We start from the raw sequence: 18,846 nt of genomic DNA, 5'->3' as shown, positions 1-18,846 counted from the left end.
GTTTCCCGGGCACAGTCCCCGGATTTACAAATCAGTCCCCTGACAAAATCCTATCATTCCTACTGAAGTTGAAAAGTGTCCCCGGATTCATTGAAAAAAATCTGGTAACCTTAGTCTTGGTGGACCACTTAATGATTTTTCTGCCTTCTGTAGCAATTGTAATGTGCTATTCTAGATACTGAATGATATACAATATAGGAAATAAAAGAAGCAATTAAAATACAATTAAAGTCAATGTGAATATGTAATGCAGACATGCCATGGACCACCTGAATGATACTCACGGACCACTGGGTCCAGATTCAGGAAGAAGGCAGGATATAAATAAATATAATAATAACCCTTGCCCTAATGGGTGTTAATTGAGTCAGTATGAAGGTGACTTGCATTTGCACAGATATATGCCCATAGATATCATACGTGAATGGGAATCCTGGCCAGTTACAATTCTGATTTGTATAGAGAGGACCCGTATGCAGCTACCTGTATGTATATGCATGTCCTTCACACTGGCGCTAGAAGTACGGCTGACAGGAAATGTGGCAAACGTGTGTCGGTGTAGCTACCAGGTGTAACCTTGTTGCACCCCACCTTCATTATTTGAATCTGAACACTTATTGTCACTAATCAGGTGTAGACAAATTAAGTGATCTTATTTGTGAACGACACATTTATCAGGTTTATTTTCAGCCCCTGCCTCACGAGTTCGGCTTTTCCCAGTGGCTAAAAAGTTGTATACTTTGCCAGACAAGTTACTCAGCTACTTGGTAGAAAGTCAGGAGCAGTCCACAAAATATGTCACACATTTGAAAGGAGGTGTGTGGAGGGAGGGTTGGGGAAACAACTTGTCAAATTGCCTTACTGATAGGATTTTATGATGATCAAGTCAGGAGAGCCATTGTGGTGTAGTTAGGGACTAGGACTGTGAAGATCTGGTTCGAATCCCCACTAAGCCATGAAGTTCACAAGGTGACCTTGGGCAATCCACTATCTCTCAGCCTATCATATTTCACAGGGTATATGTGATGATAATATGGGGAAAAGAAGAGAGTTGCGTATGTTATCCTTGTTCCTTGGAAGAAGGGTCAGAAATGAACCTAGCAAATAATAAATGCTACATTCCTCCTCCTTGAAATTTCCACCCATAACGTGGGCTTTCCTCTTGTTGTACTAAGCATCAGATATTAGTAGTATTCATTAGCAATCTTCACTTGATATCACCTGCAGCTCCTTCTCTGTGCCAGAGTGTGCTATGGTCAAATGGATACGCTAGACAAGATTCAGAAAAACTAGACATAAGTGTCCAATGGTAACAAAACAAAATTAGACAAGGTATGTTTTGTTCAGACTGGTTTTCAGCCTGCTCCTCCATCTGGAAAACCATCTTTTTATATAGCTGATTCATGGGTAGTTAAATTAGATTTTTAAAAAAATGTTTTGGGAAATAGTTATCTTTATCAAGCAGATTCACTCGGATAAGTACCACCTTCTCAAATCCAGGGGTGGGGATGCATAATATTTCCTGAATATAAGGACCCAAATTTGTTAGGGTGCTTGTTTTGACAACCAGGACATAAAAACCCTTATCCACCATCTGAAAACATAGCTATGTACTTATTCAAAACATGTTGTTCTTGATTGTCAGGAAATCAGAAATTTGCTCTTGGGATTCTTCTACCTGAAAGCACAGATGCATAGATGCCACCTTTTGATGGGATGCTGTTCTTGAGGTCCAGGCCTTCAGAATATCCTCTTGCCTATAAGGGATGAAGTAGATGAGTCCTTGGAGATCCATAATTGCATCTCTTGTCTCTTTTAATTTCTTTCAACAGCAGCCCTAATGAGGGAAGTATCAGCTGGAGGGGGGAATTTAGATGAGCAAAATGATGGGCAGGAGGATTAAGTCCCATCCCTCAACACTGTCATCCTGATCTAATCCCCCCTGGCTTCTTTTGGAATAAATTAAAAAGAGATGGAAGATCGAATCACAGAACTCTAAAGTCTTGTCAGGTTGGGCTCTCAGAGTCTGTTATCTAAAGACACAGGTATCAACATTTGATGGAAGTACTGTTTTTGATTGGTCATCAGAAATTCTTGCCCATCAGAATCTCCTATCTAAACAGCTATCTATTTATCATAAATAAGATGAGATGCTTTTTAAAAATAGCACCTAAATATATATTTCTCTCAGTACATTCACTCATACAGAGCTCTACAGGTTTGGCTGGCATCGGTAGCCGAAGATGTGGCTGTTAAGCCCTTACTTACCCTTCCTGGGTCATTAACCTTGCATTGCACCTCTTAAAGGGCAGTCCCCTGCTTCCCTCTGTTTGGCACAGGAAAGAATAGCCAGGTTGTTGATTTAGCTGCTCTATTGGCAACACAGATCCCAAAGTTGCTTTTGTTAGCTACTTTGAACATACCTGCTTGAGACGGAAAGTGTGGGTTATAAATGTTGCAGTGAATGAATGAATAGATAAAATAAGTCCTCTGGCCTTCCTTCCTACCTTGAAGCTGGGGAGGGGGATGGAATCACTGCAAATGTGTTGGGGTGATCCCTGCCTACTGCTACAGTTCCAAGGAAGGCTATTGGCTTCTCCTGATCAGCAGAGGGTGTCATCACATTCACCATAGTGAATGGAAGTCTGTTCCTTGATTGCCTGGCACATTGTTGTCATTTGCAGTACTGAATGAATCATTGGAAAAAAGAAAAAAGCAAAGTAATATCCATTGGGGTTAATAAAACAACATAGACAATGTTATTTTATTTAGTTATTGGTCTGAATTGTGACCCCACAATGCCTCTCTAATTGCATTGATATGGATTGTACAGTAGTTATTTACTCCTGAGGCAATCTGCACATGGTCAGATGGTGTTGATATTTCCACACATGGTCAAGTGTTGTTCACCTTTACAGGATTGTGCCACAGCATTTAAGTAAGATTGTGGTGCTATGCTTTGATGAACCCTGGCTCTTTATATATTCACTTTATATATAAAGTGAAATCTCTTTATATATTCACATGACTCAGTTTTATGGGAAATTCTGGTTCCATTTGGTAAGTGGCTTACACGAAAATGCTTGTCATGGAGTTTATGGAGTGAGAAAGTGCATGTTTGTGTTAGTGAGGAAACCATGGCATTCCGTACTTGTTCTAGGTTTTTTTAATGGGGGTGGTCAGCTATTTTCCTGATTTGGTAGTGGTCTGCTTGCTATTTTCCTTCTTGTGTGCTAGATCAGGGTAGATAGACATGTTTGGGGGGCCCTTGACATGTTGGGCTGCACCCTTGCTAGTTGGTCATGCTTGCTGGGGCTGATGGGAGCTGAGTCCAGCAACATCTGGAGGGCACCATGCTAGCTGCCCCTGCGCTACACAGAGAACATATTGGTAGTTAAGTTTAATACGCTCTGCTTAGGAACTGTGTATTCTTTCATATAAGAGTTTATTGTGTCCTGGTTGTCAGACACTATGCCCCAAGAAACCTGGGTACCTGTGTTAAGGGAATTTTGACAAAGGTAGAAGATTCTGATAAGTATGAGCTGTTGTTGGCGTGGTTGGCAAAAGCAGGACAATCAAATATTGGTATTCATGTAGAAGATTGACTAGTGTCTGTCTTTGACTCAACCTAGAGAAGAATATACTCATATTTTACATTTTAATGTATTTTTATTTACATCAGTAAATACAGATATAGTAGTTATGCAAAGCTTTGGTGTCTGGGCTGGATGAAATAGTCCATGCCTACTAGATGCTGAATGTACATCTTTGTCGTTATTAGATATCCACAGCAACATGTGTCAGCGAAATTTACCATATCATGCCAGACAGAAGTTTGCTGCCGCTGTGTGTCTCTGCTATGTATGGACTGCATTCTATGCCATTAGGAACACTGTCTGTTAGGAGGATTGTATGTATGAGATATAGAATTGTAGAAATGTAGAGTTGGAAGGGACTTCAAGCATCATCTAGCCCAACTCCCTGCAATGCAGGAATCTCAACTAAAGCATCTACGACAGATGGCCATCCAAACTCTGCTTAAAAACCTCCAAGGAAAGAGACTCCTCCACCTCCTTAGGGAGTCCATACCATTGTCAAATAGCTCTTGCCGTCAGAAACTTCTTCCTGATTCTGAGTCAGAATCTCCTTTCTCATAAGCTGAAGCCATTGGTTTGGGTTCTACCCTCCAGAGCAGAAGAAAACAAGCTTGCTCCATCTTCCATGTGGCAGCCCATTAGATATTTGTAATCAAGGAGTAATTTCTCCCACACCCTATGTCCAGGGATTCCAGACTGCAGTGCAAAAGGGTCCAAGTTAGAACCAAAGCTCTATACACACTACAGTTTTAGTGCTATCCAACACCATTACAGATTTTTCTCAATAAAATACTTCCTGACAAGTTTTTAGTGTTATTCAGATGTAAAATAGCGCATTAGGTTCTGATCATCTTTTCCCCAAGTTGCAATTTGTCCTGTCCACATTTTCTAAAATGCATTGACACTGATTTTCACGTATCTTTCAGCACTTTCACCTTTAAAAGATGAGGATATAAAAGACACACTTACACACCCACTTAATTCCCCCCCCCCCCGTCAAAGCGGCTCAGGGAATTTGAAGGGCAAGAGAGCTCTGACTCCCTCAGCCACTGAGGTTTTCTTTGCAATTAAGCAAGTAACTATAACAACTGCCTGCTTGCAAATGCCACCACAACAGTATCTGTGGAGATGAAAGCAGGAGGCAGAGGAAAAGAAGAGGAACTCAGCACCACGGAGATAGACACTGGGGGTGGAGAAGCTGAAAGAGAAATGTAAGGCTATGTCTCTGGAAGGCTGTGCTCTTACCACTAGGCACTCACCTGCCTTGATCTCCACTTCAGTCATATGTCCCTCTCTAAAACACTGTGTACATTTAAAACAACAACAACAACAACCCAATGTGTGAGCTGATCTCTCTTGCAAAAACATAGATCATCTTCAAAAACTGTTCTTTTTCAGATTTGATCATCTGTTTAGTTAGGACTTGTTAAAAAGTTTTCACAGGAAATATGAGAGGTGTGAAATGGAAAACAAATGTGCTACTTCCTGTCCTTATTTGCAGTTGGAATCATTCTGGACTTCATTCTGCAAGACCTCCAGTACCCTCTGCCCCTGCTTCTCACGTGGAGAGTTGTACATATCTCTGTGTATGGCACTTGCTAATACAATGCACTATTTTAAAATACTTTTTAAAGGGGTCTTCTAGCCAAAGGGTTTTTTTGAGCACTGGGTACACAGATTCAAACTGCCTAAATGTCCCAAAGCTGTCCCCAGCACAAGAAGCAGAAATGATCAGGACCAGTGCAAGTTCAATAGTCCAAAGAATGCCTTTAGTGCAAAAGCCTTAGTTGGCACCTATTTTTAAAGGTACGTCTTATCTCCACTTCAAGGTTAACACCACCATGTGAAATCAGCCATGGGGAAGCTGCTGAGGGGCACAGCTTCTTAGTCCTTAATCAGTAGCAAAGATGAAAGGAACTGAAAATATGATTGCCTAAATCAATGCAACCAGATTGATCCTTTCAGTTTCTTTCTATTGCCAAATTTTCAATTGTGTCTAGCTAACAAAAATATGTTTCAAAACGGATTTTTAAAAATCTCACATGAGCTGCAATTGAGCACAGTAAAGTATGTTTTACTTCAGCTAAAGTGCACACCATTCTTTTCAGTTCTCTTTGCTGACTTCTTAGATATTAAACTGTTTTTAAAGTATGTTGCCATGCAACTGTTTTCACTAGTGCTTTTCAGTGGTAGCTCAGATAACCTCTTAACACAAATATTTTTTAAATTGCTATATACTTTGAAACTCATTGAGTCAAATCTGTTTTGCAATAAAGAATAAAAGAGAAAAACCCTCTTCACTTTAACCAGGGTGTCTATAATACAAGCCAATATGGGGAGGAAGGAACATAAAACAATGCATAAAACATGCATCTGAAGGAATAAAATTGTGGTTATGGTAAATGGTTAATTAAATGTGGGAGAACCAGTGCTGTGCTCTCTCTTGTTCTTCAGCAGTTGAGAAATAATGTGAAAATGTAATTGGCCTCATTTTTTTAACCACTACCTCATTTTGAAGAGATAGCAGGCAATTACAAAACTTTAAAATACTTTTTTAAAAAGAGCAAACACTTTGTGATATTATCAAAGCTGGTGTAGTGTAATGGCTAAGAGACTGAGCTATGAGTTAGCAAGTCCCTGGTCTGAATATTGCTTCCGCCATAAACTCATTGGGTGGCCTTAAGCAAACAGAATGACCATAAGCTTGGGAAGGGTCATAGCTCAGCGGAAGAGCATCTGTCTGGGATGCAGATGGCCCTGAGTTCAATCCCCAGCATCTCCAGATAGGTCTTGGAGAGGCCCCAGTCTAAAACCACGGAGAGTCACTGCCAATCAGTGTAGGCAGTCCTGAGCCAGATGGAATCTGTAGAAAAGAGCTTCCTACATTCCTAAGACACTGTCTCTCAACTTCTACCCCCACCTGCAATATGTGTGATAATAATGCTGATTTACCATTACTTACCATACTTAAGGCAAGCATTTATAGGCTTACGTATTGCTGTTGGCACACACATTGCATAGTTCGTAGGATGTTTTAAGTGTACATCTAAAATGTAAAGTGTGAATGTTGTAAATATGTGATTCAAGCAGGTATGGCTAAGGCTGGGAGAGACTTGGGTTTGCCCCTGTGTGTAGTATGTGCATTGGCCCTAGCCATTCTAGTTGACTCACATCTATTCTGCCATAGTGATAGAGCCAGGATAGGAGCAACATATGCCACAGCAGGATGGGGAGGTATAGTTTAGCATGATTATAAGAGTCATGGCAGAGGCTAGTTGAGAATCAGATAGACTCGCCAACAGCAATCTAGCATTTACCCAGGTTGCTGTCTTCCATCCAAGACTCTCATCAACCTCCCCACTACTCCTTTCTCTCACCAAGGAGTAACCCTAACCACGAGACAGTTCAACCCCTGCAAGAGGCACTCTGAAAAACAACAACAATCTTGGAGGAAGGAAACCTCATCACAGTCCTGACACTCCTTGCCTTAGTGGTGCTAGTTTTTCAGTTCTTTGGCTGGATTTCAGTCATCACCACCAGCTGGTTTCTTCACCCACAGTTCTGCTCCAGTAAGATGACTCTCAGGGTTGGCAGGGTTATCAAGGAGTGAGGAGGTGTTCTCCTCTCTCCCCACCATCCCTTGCTGGGTGAGGCATAACTTGAACATCATAATAACCCTCTTCTTGAATTTCCTCTGCAGTACTTCCTAATTTGATTTCATTCCATGTACCCCAGCTTCTTCCAAAATCTCTACTCAAGGCCCATCTTCCACCTCTACTTGTTTCAGCATCCCCTGTTGCAGATAATTGCTTTATTTTGTTGTACATATTTCTGATCCCTCTTGATCAACCTGCTGATATCCCGTTCCTCCTCTCACTATCACCATGATTGACATCTCCTTTATCTTCTTCACTTTCACCTATGTGACTCTTCTGTATCACTTCCTTCCATCTCTCAGAAAAGACTTTACCTAGATTGTTTACATGCATTTTAGGATGCCATCAAAATGTATTGATGGTTATTTTCCAACTATACAAATTTATTTTTTCCTGGGCTGCTAAACAGTTAATAAATGTATATAAAAGTATTTTTCTGCCCATTAGTAGCTCTTAACCTTTGATATTATTGATCTATATTCATTCATTAAACCCTATCACAGACCTTGCTGTTGTAGTTAAATGGCTTAATAGTTCTTTATACTTTGAATCTAAGTCAAGACCTATATATAAATTTAAAAGTTCCAGCTGTGGAGAGGGGTAGACCCATGGACCCATGATGGAGGTTGCTTCCTGAAACACTTGCACCCAAAAACCCTGTACTTGGAGACATGTTCACCACATGTGTACATAAGTCCCAATCGACTGGCATTCCCGCCAACATGCAGGAGACATCCTGGGGTGCAATACAGTCATTTTCCTCAGGGTAAGATACCACTTGTGTATCAACTTTAGGATTACTCCTTCACTTTAGCAGATACAGATTTATATGGTTCCATTGAGTTCCAGTTGTATGCATATCAGCTGCAATATCTAATTCTTTCCCCTTTAGACTTCTTAACAAATCTTTAGAGCCTGTTACTGATTCCAAGACCTACCTATAAATGCTGGAGATCAGACCCTAAGTTAAACCAGAGCACTCCATATTTCTCTTCCAAACTCTCTTAATTGTCTGGTAGCAGCCTCCTTCACTGCTGGTTTTGATAATAAAAAAAACCCCAGCGAATCTGAGCTCAGAACAACCAGGTAGGGCAAACTGGATCCAATCACCTCTTCAATATCTCAACAGTGAGCAGTCTGGGTTTGACCGAGCAGTTCTGACAAAAAACTATTATGTGTGGTGTATGTGGTACATCTCCAGTGTTGGCAATCTTTTTGCCTTCTCTTGGCATTTTTCAGTAAAGTATCAGGACTGTGGAATGTTGCAGTTAGATCAAGGGGGACGGCTTTTCTGGCTTTGTGTATATTTTTACAGGAATTACATTGTCTATTTGTATCTTGCTTTTCCTCCCAGGAGCTCAGGGTTGTGTACATTATCACCCCCTCCCCATTTTCATCTTTGTAACAGCCCTGTGAGGTAGGCTAGACTAAATTTATATGTGTACATAAGCAACAGTTCTTGCAAATAGATTACAGGGTGTGTATGTACTGGGCCCCCAATCCACATCAGCCCCTGGAGATCCACTGCTTATCCCTTAAAGAAGACCCAGGAGGATACCATGAGAGGTCCAGGAGAACCAGCAGGGATGCAGTCCTCCTGCCTATTTCCCAGCTAGGGCATCTTTTCCCAAGCTGGTGCCCTCCAGATGTTTGGGATTATAACTCCCATCATCCCTGACCATTTGACATGTTGGCTGGGGCTGATGAGAAAGGTGTAGTCCAAACATCTGGAGAGCATCAGGTTGGGAAAGGTTGCACCAGGGCAAGCAAACCAGTTTCTCTTCCAAAATCAGGCCAAAAGTTGTTCTGGAAGAGATCTAAATAATCAGTTTGACCCAAAACCACTGGAGGTGTGCTGCCACAACCCATTTGAATACGTTGCCTAAAAAGGGATGTTAAATACTGGGCGATAGTTATTCAGATTAGAGGGGTCCAAATATGCTTTTTCAACATAGGACGTTTCACCACCTCTTTCAACACCAGAAGTACAAAACTTCCTTAGGGAAGCATTTACTGTACTGGAGGTATGTATTGGCTCTGTGTGTGAGCTGAATAATTAGGCAAATCAAGGTGTTTCCTCTCCCTCCTCCAAGTCAAAGTATGATGCACCCATCATAGTCAGGTCAGGGCCCCCACAAAGCCACAACAAGCTCGGTTTCTGTACAGGAACAGCTCTGTGTTTGCTCCTCTAGGCCTCATGATGTCCAGAAAATTGTGTGGGGAGTTCTAAAGAGCTAGGTTTGGGTTTTTTTAAAGGAGAGCAACATAAGATGTTAAAAACAAACTTAAATGAAGTTTTAAACTTTTTTATTTATTTAAACAAACCTTCCACTGCTTTGCTTCAGCAACAATTCAGAGCTCTTCAGTGCTCTGGAGGCAACATTTTTGACACCCTGATTTCTTGCAAAAGCCATGGATCCAAAGTACAGAAATGACACAAGGAGGGATTTATTAACATTGTGGTTGAACTCTGAAGAGGGGGAAGACCCCTGAGTCATCCCAAGTTGCTTCATTTTTTGGCCCCTACACAGAGCCAATGCACACTGCTAGTATCTTTACCAACTTTCTAGCTTACTCCACCTCCCTACTTTGGCACTATTGTTCTGCAAATAATCGTTAGTACTTAGCAGTCAGAAGCCTTTTAATCATTTGAACAACAACTTCAAAATACTGGCTATACGGAGGACTGATTATAAATCATTAATTGCTTCTCTTTTACATCATCTATGCAGTACAGCCACAAAGGCCTGGTGAAGTTACCATGGGTCTAAGCAATCCTTCCGTTTCACGTGCTAATTCAGTGGCATATATGGGTTTTGAGAATAATAGCCATTAAAACCACCAAGAATTAATTGTGTTCTGTAAGTGGAAGAACACAGGAGCATATCACTCCCACACAAATTTCCGCTACCTTTAAAAATTGCAAAGTGGGAGAGGAAAATGTTAATCCTTAAAAACCTGTATTCTTACAACCAGAAAATAAATTCACAGTTAATTGGATTTATAATTTGCTCCCCCACCTGTTGTGCCTAGACAGTGTGGGGGCAGAGAGATCTTTTTTCAAAGCGTAATCAAGGCTGCACCACTTGTACTGCTGTATCTATAGCTGTAAGTGGAAAGTTGGAAGATCTTAGATTTGTAAGGTCTTTTCTGCCCTTCAGAAAATGAGGTCCTGGTGGATATTTCTTGGGAGGCTGAGTGAGAGCATTGTAAGCAGCAACATCAAAAAGGACCACTCTCATGTTTAGCTTGTGGCCTACTAAAACCTCCCAATCTATTTCACATTTAGCCACCCTGAATTTGCGCATCTGGATCTTCTTACGTAAATGAGGACTTTACATTTGTCTCAGTTGACATTTACTTTTTTAGTTTTGACCCAGTTCTCCATTTTGTCAGGATGATCTAGAACAGGGGCTGCCCAACTTTTCATACCAAGTGGGCCGCAAGAGTACTTCGCCACAGAACCTGTGGGTTGCGCACACACTGCTTTGTTGTGCAAGGGAAGGGGGGGGAGTGAGGCCAAAATTTTATGTTCTCGCAGCCCTCGCACTGCCTTCCAAAAGCCAGCTAAGTGAGCCCCTGGGCTTTGGGAAGGAGGTGTGAGAATCTTAGAGCCCTCACACCTCCTTCCTAAAGCTGGGAAAACGCCAACAAGGCTTTGGGGATGAAGTGGGAGGACTCTAGGACCCTGCCAGAGCCCTCACACCTCCTTCCAGAGCCTCATTTAGCCAGCTTTGGGAAGGCAGCACAAGGACAGGGTGTGTGCGCATCAAATGTTGTTGAGGGCTGTCAAAAAAGGCCTTGAGGGCCACATGCAGCCCTCATGCCATGAGTTGGACCACCCTGATCTAGAATCTTTTCCCCCCCTGTCTTCTAAGCTATTAGCTGTGTCACCACTTCGGTGCCACCTGCAAATTTGATAAGCACCTTCTCTACTCCTTTTTCAAGACAAGTTGTACAGATAATAAAGAACACTGGGCCTTGACAGAGTCCTGCGTCATCCCACTTATCACTTCCTTCCAGCTGTTGATTAGCATTCCTTGAGTATGGTCGTCCATCCCCCAGATATAAATTCACCTTACAATACTGTTGCATAGCCCATATTGACAGCCTGAAAGAAAGTAAAACTTGTTAAAAAGAAGTCTCTTTTTAATGGTCAGGCCATGGTCTGAAGCAGTAGTGTTTAGAAGGGTTGCACAGAGAAAGTGGGGTTGCTCACCTGCCTTCCTGACTGTGAATGTTGCTTCTGGTTCCTGAGAGGGGTGAGGTGTAGCGTTCTCTTTGTGATGTGTTCTTTATTTGCCTGCACCACACTGAGCTCCCCATGTCTCACCACTCCCTCTCAGGAACCAATAGCAACCCCCAGGGCTTGTCCACACTTGTGCTTGCCCCCTGTTTTCTAGCCACAGGTCCGAGAGGCTTTTCGTTTACTCTGCCACTTTCTCCGGGAAAACCTGCCGTTTACTTCTGAATTGGAACAAATATCAATCTACAGAAAACCAAATTGACATTCAATATGATTCAGAGGTAAACAGTGGGTTTTCCTGGGAAAAGAAGCAAGACAACTGAAAAATCCCTTGGATCTGTGCCTAGAATGCATGGGAGAAGCACAAATGTGAAAGAGCCCCCAATGAAGGTAAGTGAACAAGCACACTGTGCTGGTCCCGAGGGTTAGCCGTGCGGCATGGTCCGAGTCCAGTCCGAGGTAGAGGGTGCGGTATGGAGGCTGTCTGTCAAAGCTGAAGCTGGGTTCAAGGCAGGGAGTCGGGTGAGGTCAGGAACTCTGGCAGAAGAGCAGGACAGGGTGCAGGCAGGAACAGGCTACCAACAATGTTGCTCCCGCAACCTGGGACTGGGGCTGGCTGGCTTTTGTCTGCCCCGAGGCATAGGGCGGCCCCGGTGACTCGCCTCTCCTGGCCTGGAGGCGAGCACTCCTCCTGCGGGAACTTAGTTCCCTCCGCCTCTCTGCCCTGAACCTCTGCAGCTCAGGAGAGGCTAGAGGATTACCGGACCCAGAGGCAACCTCAGCTTCCCCTGACGGGGCTGAGAGTGGAGCACCTGCAGGCAATGGGTCCTCCATTTGTGATACAAAACTGCTTTTTCCTGTTTAGAGGAAGCAGCATATTTGAATTTAATATTTCAAAAATTCTACTGTATGTAATGTGATGGTAGCTTGCCCTACACTCTGCCATGTAGAAGTGGCTAGCTTGCTTAATGCAGCTTGATTAAATCTTTTAGTCTGTCAAATGCCTAAGAATATCTCCTGTACAGTGATTAGCTTGTCTGCTCTACCTAAATCTTCTATCACTTACAGTGCCAGAGTCAAAATGCTTGTTTAAAAAAAGAAAAGAAAAACGGATACTGTACTAACATGATATGCCTTTGTCTGTCACTTACTCAGAAATATCACATAGTACAGCCCCTCCAGGACAGAACCACTTCAGAAAGCTCTCCTACCTCTTTCTCTTTCAATAATCCAACAACAGCTATGAGACTAGAGATAAAGGACAAGCCAGCTATTGATGCACTTGTTTCACCATGAGCAGCTTACACAAAACTGGCGAACCCAATGTGTTGTGCACAGGGTTGTCCCCTCTTTCCATTGAGTTAAGAAGGGTTGCACTCACAGCAGCGGTTGCAGGAGTAACAAGGCGAAGGTCAATGGTACCTCCAGTTACCAACTTAATTCGTTCTGGAGGTCCGTTCTCAACCTGAAACCGTTCTTAACGTGAGCCGCGCTTTCGCTAATGGGGCCTCCCGCTGCCGCCATGCCACCGATGTGCAACTTCCGCTCGCATCCCGGAGCAAAGTTCACAACCAGGAGCATCTACTTCCGGGTTACCGGAGCTCGTTACCCGAAGCATTTGTAAGGAGGATGGTATGTAACCCGAAGTTCCACTGTAGCTGTGCTGGTCCTGTGGGTTACCCGAGAGGCAAGGTCCAAGTCCGGTCTGTGGTCAAAGGTGCAACATGGAGGCAGTCCGTAGTAGCTGAAGCTGGGTGCAAGGCAGGGAGTCGGGTGAAGTCAGGAACAGGCATGCAGGCAGGGAGCCAGGGTGGGCCCAGAGTTCAGGCAGGAACTAGCAACCAACAATGTTGCTCCCGCAACTTGGGACTGGGGCTAGCCAGCTTTTATCTGCCCCGAGGCATAGGGCGGCCCCGATTCTCTGGTGACTCGCCTCTCCTGGCCTGGAGGCGAGCACTCCTTCTGTGGTAACTTAGTTCCTTCTGCCTCTCTGCCCTGAGCCTCTGCAGCTCAGGAGAGACTGGAGGGTTACCGGACCCAGAGGCAACCTCAGCTTCCTCTGACGGGGCTGAGAGTGGAGCACCTGCAGGCAATGGGTCTTCCATCCCCTCAGGAGCCAGAGCAGACTCAGCTGATGCCTGCACCTGAGGATCCAGCACAGGTGAAGACCTTTCAGGTTCATGCCCCAGCCCCGGCTCAGCTGGTTCTGGAGGCAGGGAATCCTGTGCAGGCTGGGATCCCTCAGGTTCTGCTTCTGAGTCCGAATCCCAGGCCATCACAGTAGCTGCTTAAATATGGTTGCCATAGATTAGCACCCAAAGCCTCCCACTCCTACTGAAGACCCTAGCAGTTCCTGGTGAAAAGGAACAAGAAAAAAGAGTGTGTGCATTTTCTGAAAAAATATGAAAATAGCCTCAGTACAACACACTCCACAGGCTTTCCCAAGCAAGTTGTAGTTATTTCCCCTTCCCCTTCTCCTCTTTATTCCCTGCAAATAAAGTGCCGTATTTTTCGCTCTATAAGACGCACCAGACTATAAGACGCACCTAGTTTTTGGAGGAGGAAAACAAGAAAAAATATATTCTGTGCAGCGATCCCTCTTGCTGTTCTGGCTTCTGGGATAGCTGCGAAGCCTGCATTTGCTCCATAAGACACACACACATTTCCCCTTACTTTTTAGGAGGGAAAAAGTGAGTCTTATAGAGCAAAAAATACGGTATTCGGATTCCAGGTGTAGCTGATGTGGAAGACTTTGTCGGTTGATAGCCAAGATGAACTTGCCAGAAATGACAATGGGCTTCTCAGGTTACCATAACTAGATTAAGCATTCCCTCCCCACGGAATGAGTGTGTGTGTGAATAGTTCCACTCACTGCTAGTCTAGGACTCACTGCAGCCCCCAACTGTCTACCCACCACCACATGTGGTCCTCAGGGTGAAAAAGGTTGTCCTGCCCTGACTCAGCCTGCTTATTCAGTTCTTTACCAAAGCACCAAATAAAGATGTGCATAAAGGTGGCAGCTTGTCTTTGAATGTGACACAAACTGGGATTTATTGCTCCCCCAACTGTGCTCCCACCCTCAATTACTGGGTCATACTAAGGACAATTCAAGGTTGAAGCAGATATAGGCAAGTAATCACGTTCCACTGCTGCCCATCTGAATCCATTTTACGGGCATGCAAAGGACTTTAGTCTTCGCAGCTGACAATCTGGCACTTTCTGCAAGTACTAAATGGGCTTTAAAATTTCATTAAGCTGGGGAAAATATAGCAGGCAGTGGCATTCGTTGCGGAGTGTGGTCCTCTACTACTTAGTCGGCGTTCTTAACTGGATACCACATGATTGCGGAGTTAGAACAATGCCTGGGAAGTTAACATTCAAATCTTTACCGGCTGACTCACAACGCAAGAGAAGTTTGACATTTAAAATGGATAGGAGGAAATTTAACTTCACAGGATCCAAACAGCTTAGTCCAAAGGAAACAAAGTCACAAGGCGCCCACTTGTATATCACATCCATTATCAAAGAATCCTAAAGGGCAAGCTGTTCCAAGTTATGCTATAGACTCAAAATAGAGCCTATACAGACTGAGTGCCAATTTAGTCATAATTTTCCCATTCAGCAAAAGCCTCGAATATGAGCAAACTTTGTATGATTTAGTTAAGATGCAACACTATGGCCTCAGCGTTGTAAGATTTCAGTCGCTACCTACTGGGACCTGCGGGTGCAAAAGGAGATCTACCCTCGGAAACCTCCCCATTCATCACATTCCCTGCACTGTTGCTGGTGTTCCAATAGAGTCAATGGTGAAAATGGCGTTTAGCAGGTTGGTTGATGGACAACTTAGGATTCTCCAGATCCAAAGCCCTTCTGTTTCTTCCAACGCATCCCAAGAACAGAGGGAAAGTACACCAGACTTAAGAGTTGGCTTACTTATTATCACTCCTCTTGCATGCCGCCCTTCACACTGCATACTCATTCAAATATAAAACGAAATACAATAATAACTGAGAAGAACAACAAGGGACAAATGACAAGCTGGAGCCTTGCTTGCAAACAAATGCGCCCTATACAACCCTATAGACTGAAAATCTTACTGCAAGTAAATCTGCCATGCGTATTAAATATCTATCTATTATTTTTTTAAGTAACTTTTTGAGGGTAAGCAATCTAGAAGTTAGCACTTTTCACTGTGTTCAAGACCACAAACGCTCCAAAAGAAGGAGAAGTGCTGGCTGGTGTTCAAGTCCCATTACACAAGTTCTCTGCAATAAAAGAACACATGAGACTCCACAGGAAAATTCATGCTTCGGTGGTGATGAAGATACAAAGACATTTGGAACATCTGGAACTGCTTGGGAGCAGATGATGGTAACCGGCTTATGTTAAAATATGCTTCCAAGGTGAACCACAAAAGTTTCTTAGTAATAAATTTGTTAAGTCTTTAAGGTGCCACTAGGGTCTTTGTTTTAGCCTGCAAAATATGGCTGAAATCCTATACCTACTATACCTGATGGAATTTGCTGCTGAGCAAACATGTACAGGATAAGGCACTGTAACACAGCTACCCTTATGGCTATGGTTACTGATTCTTAGGCAGAGCTAATAAGAAAACATGTGCTTACTATAACATGTAAAGTACAATGGTTGCACTATGGAGGTTATGCTGGACTTCACATGAGAATTTCAGTGCTTATGTATTTTTCTGCGCTATAAATATCTCTGTGTAGGAAAATGACATGCAGTTGTACCTTGGTTCTGAAACGCCTTGGTACTTGTACGTTTTGGCTCCTGAACACCGCAAACCTGGAAGTATTCTGATTTGCGAACGTCTTTTGGAAGCCGAATGTCCAACGCAGCTTCCACTTGACTGCAGGAAGCTCCTGCAGTCAAGCGGAAGCCGTGCCTTGGTTTTTGAACAGTTTCAAGAGTCAAATGGACTCCCGCAACAGATCAAGTTTGAGAACCAAGGTACCACTGTATATGCATCCAGCCTGTTCAACAGTGACAAAAATCAATTGGACCAAAGTTATTTGGCTCCCCCATCATCACCAAATCCTGGTCAGATTTTAATACTGCTCCTTGTTTTCATTTTGTGGCAAAATAAAAAAATAAATTTTATTATCAGGAATGACATAGTCTATTTTAAGAAAAAAATAGTGTAATTAGTATGTAATGTAAATATTTATTTTAGGTCATTTCAGCATTGCAATCATAACACCAACAAAGAGAATTATGCCCATAAAATCCCAGACAAATAAAATTTTAGAACAAATAGTTCCTCCAACAGTCAACTGCTGTCTCAATCATAAAAAAGCATATTGGCATAGTTTTCTTCAGCAAATTATCCTCTGTGGGTAATTAATATTGCTTTCTATTTGGTTGGCATCCATCTGTCTCAGGAAACAACGGAGGAATGCACCTTTGGAGACAGACAGTCAGGTTGTGCATCTATAGCAGTGACCAGAGGAAGAATGGCTGCTGGAGGAGCAGAGAGAGAAGATACGCCATGGTGCACCTGCAGCACCAGCACCGGATGCCTCCAGATGCCCCAGCTGCAACAAAACATGTCTCTCCCATATCAGTCTCTACAGTCACAGCTGTGGCTGAAACCTACTAACAGTTTCTATTTACCAGATTGTTGGTTGTTGCTTTCCTAATTATCTCTGGATTAAGGTTAGTTGTTTGTTTAGATTAGGAAAGCATAACTTTGGATTTGGATTTAGATTTGGACATGCACAACTTCATAAATTTTTATCTCAGAAGCAATTATCCTAAAACAAAAGACAGTGTGTGTGTGATGGCCTGGGATTCGGACTCGGAGGCTGAACCTGAGGAATCCCAGCCTGCACAGGATTCCCCACCTCCAGAACCAGCTGAGCTGGGGCTGGGGCTTGAGCCTGAAGGGTCCTCACCTGTGCTGGATCCTCAGGTGCAGGCACCAGCTGAGTCTGCTCTGGCTCCTGAGGTGATGGAGGACCCATTGCTTGCAGGTGCTCCACTCTCAGCCCCGTCAGAGGAAGCTGAGGTTGCCTCTGGGTCCGGTAACCCTCCAGTCTCTCCTGAGCTGCAGAGGCTCAGGGCAGAGAGGCAGAAGGAACTAAGTTACCACAGAAGGAGTGCTCGCCTCCAGGCCAGGAGAGGCGAGTCACCAGAGAATCGGGGCCGCCCTATGCCTCGGGGCAGATAAAAGCTGGCTAGCCCCAGTCCCAAGTTGCGGGAGCAACATTGTTGGTTGCTAGTTCCTGCCTGAACTCTGGGCCCACCCTGGCTCCCTGCCTGCATGCCTGTTCCTGACTTCACCCGACTCCCTGCCTTGCACCCAGCTTCAGCTACTACGGACTGCCTCCATGTTGCACCTTTGACCACAGACCGGACTTGGACCTTGCCTCTCGGGTAACCCACAGGACCAGCACAGCTACAGTGGAACTTCGGGTTACATACCATCCTCCTTACAAATGCTTCGGGTAACGAGCTCCGGTAACCCGGAAGTAGATGCTCCTGGTTGTGAACTTTGCTCCGGGATGCGAGCGGAAGTTGCACATCGGTGGCATGGCGGCAGCGGGAGGCCCCATTAGCGAAAGCGCGGCTCACGTTAAGAACGGTTTCAGGTTGAGAACGGACCTCCAGAACGAATTAAGTTGGTAACTGGAGGTACCATTGACCTTCGCCTTGTTACTCCTGCAACCGCTGCTGTGAGTGCAACCCTTCTTAACTCAATGGAAAGAGGGGACAACCCTGTGCACAACACATTGGGTTCGCCAGTTTTGTGTAAGCTGCTCATGGTGAAACAAGTGCATCAATAGCTGGCTTGTCCTTTATCTCTAGTCTCATAGCTGTTGTTGGATTATTGAAAGAGAAAGAGGTAGGAGAGCTTTCTGAAGTGGTTCTGTCCTGGAGGGGCTGTACTATGTGATATTTCTGAGTAAGTGACAGACAAAGGCATATCATGTTAGTACAGTATCCGTTTTTCTTTTCTTTTTTTAAACAAGCATTTTGACTCTGGCACTGTAAGTGATAGAAGATTTAGGTAGAGCAGACAAGCTAATCACTGTACAGGAGATATTCTTAGGCATTTGACAGACTAAAAGATTTAATCAAGCTGCATTAAGCAAGCTAGCCACTTCTACATGGCAGAGTGTAGGGCAAGCTACCATCACATTACATACAGTAGAATTTTTGAAATATTAAATTCAAATATGCTGCTTCCTCTAAACAGGAAAAAGCAGTTTTGTATCACAGCAGCACAAAGCTTTATGATGAGGGAGTGGGCAACAAAATTCAAATATACAGGAAACTGCCGGAAAAAAGCTGTTTTATCTCAGAAGCACAAAGCTGTGTAATAAGG

General features: G+C 43.7%; 1 protein-coding gene across 2 annotated transcripts in view; it reads left to right on the top strand.

Annotated features, from left to right (window-relative positions):
- The window catches only part of CNIH3 (cornichon family AMPA receptor auxiliary protein 3), a 66,433-nt gene that overhangs the window by 2,196 nt on the left and 45,391 nt on the right, over nucleotides 1–18,846 (top strand). The gene's annotated exons all lie outside the window — the stretch shown is intronic.

This window comes from Podarcis bocagei (assembly GCF_964188305.1).
Source record: "Podarcis bocagei genome assembly, chromosome: 3".
In the NCBI taxonomy this organism is placed as follows: domain Eukaryota; kingdom Metazoa; phylum Chordata; class Lepidosauria; order Squamata; family Lacertidae; genus Podarcis; species Podarcis bocagei.
The sequence above is the reverse complement of the archived record's forward strand: the minus strand, read 5'-3'. Positions and strand labels throughout refer to the sequence as shown.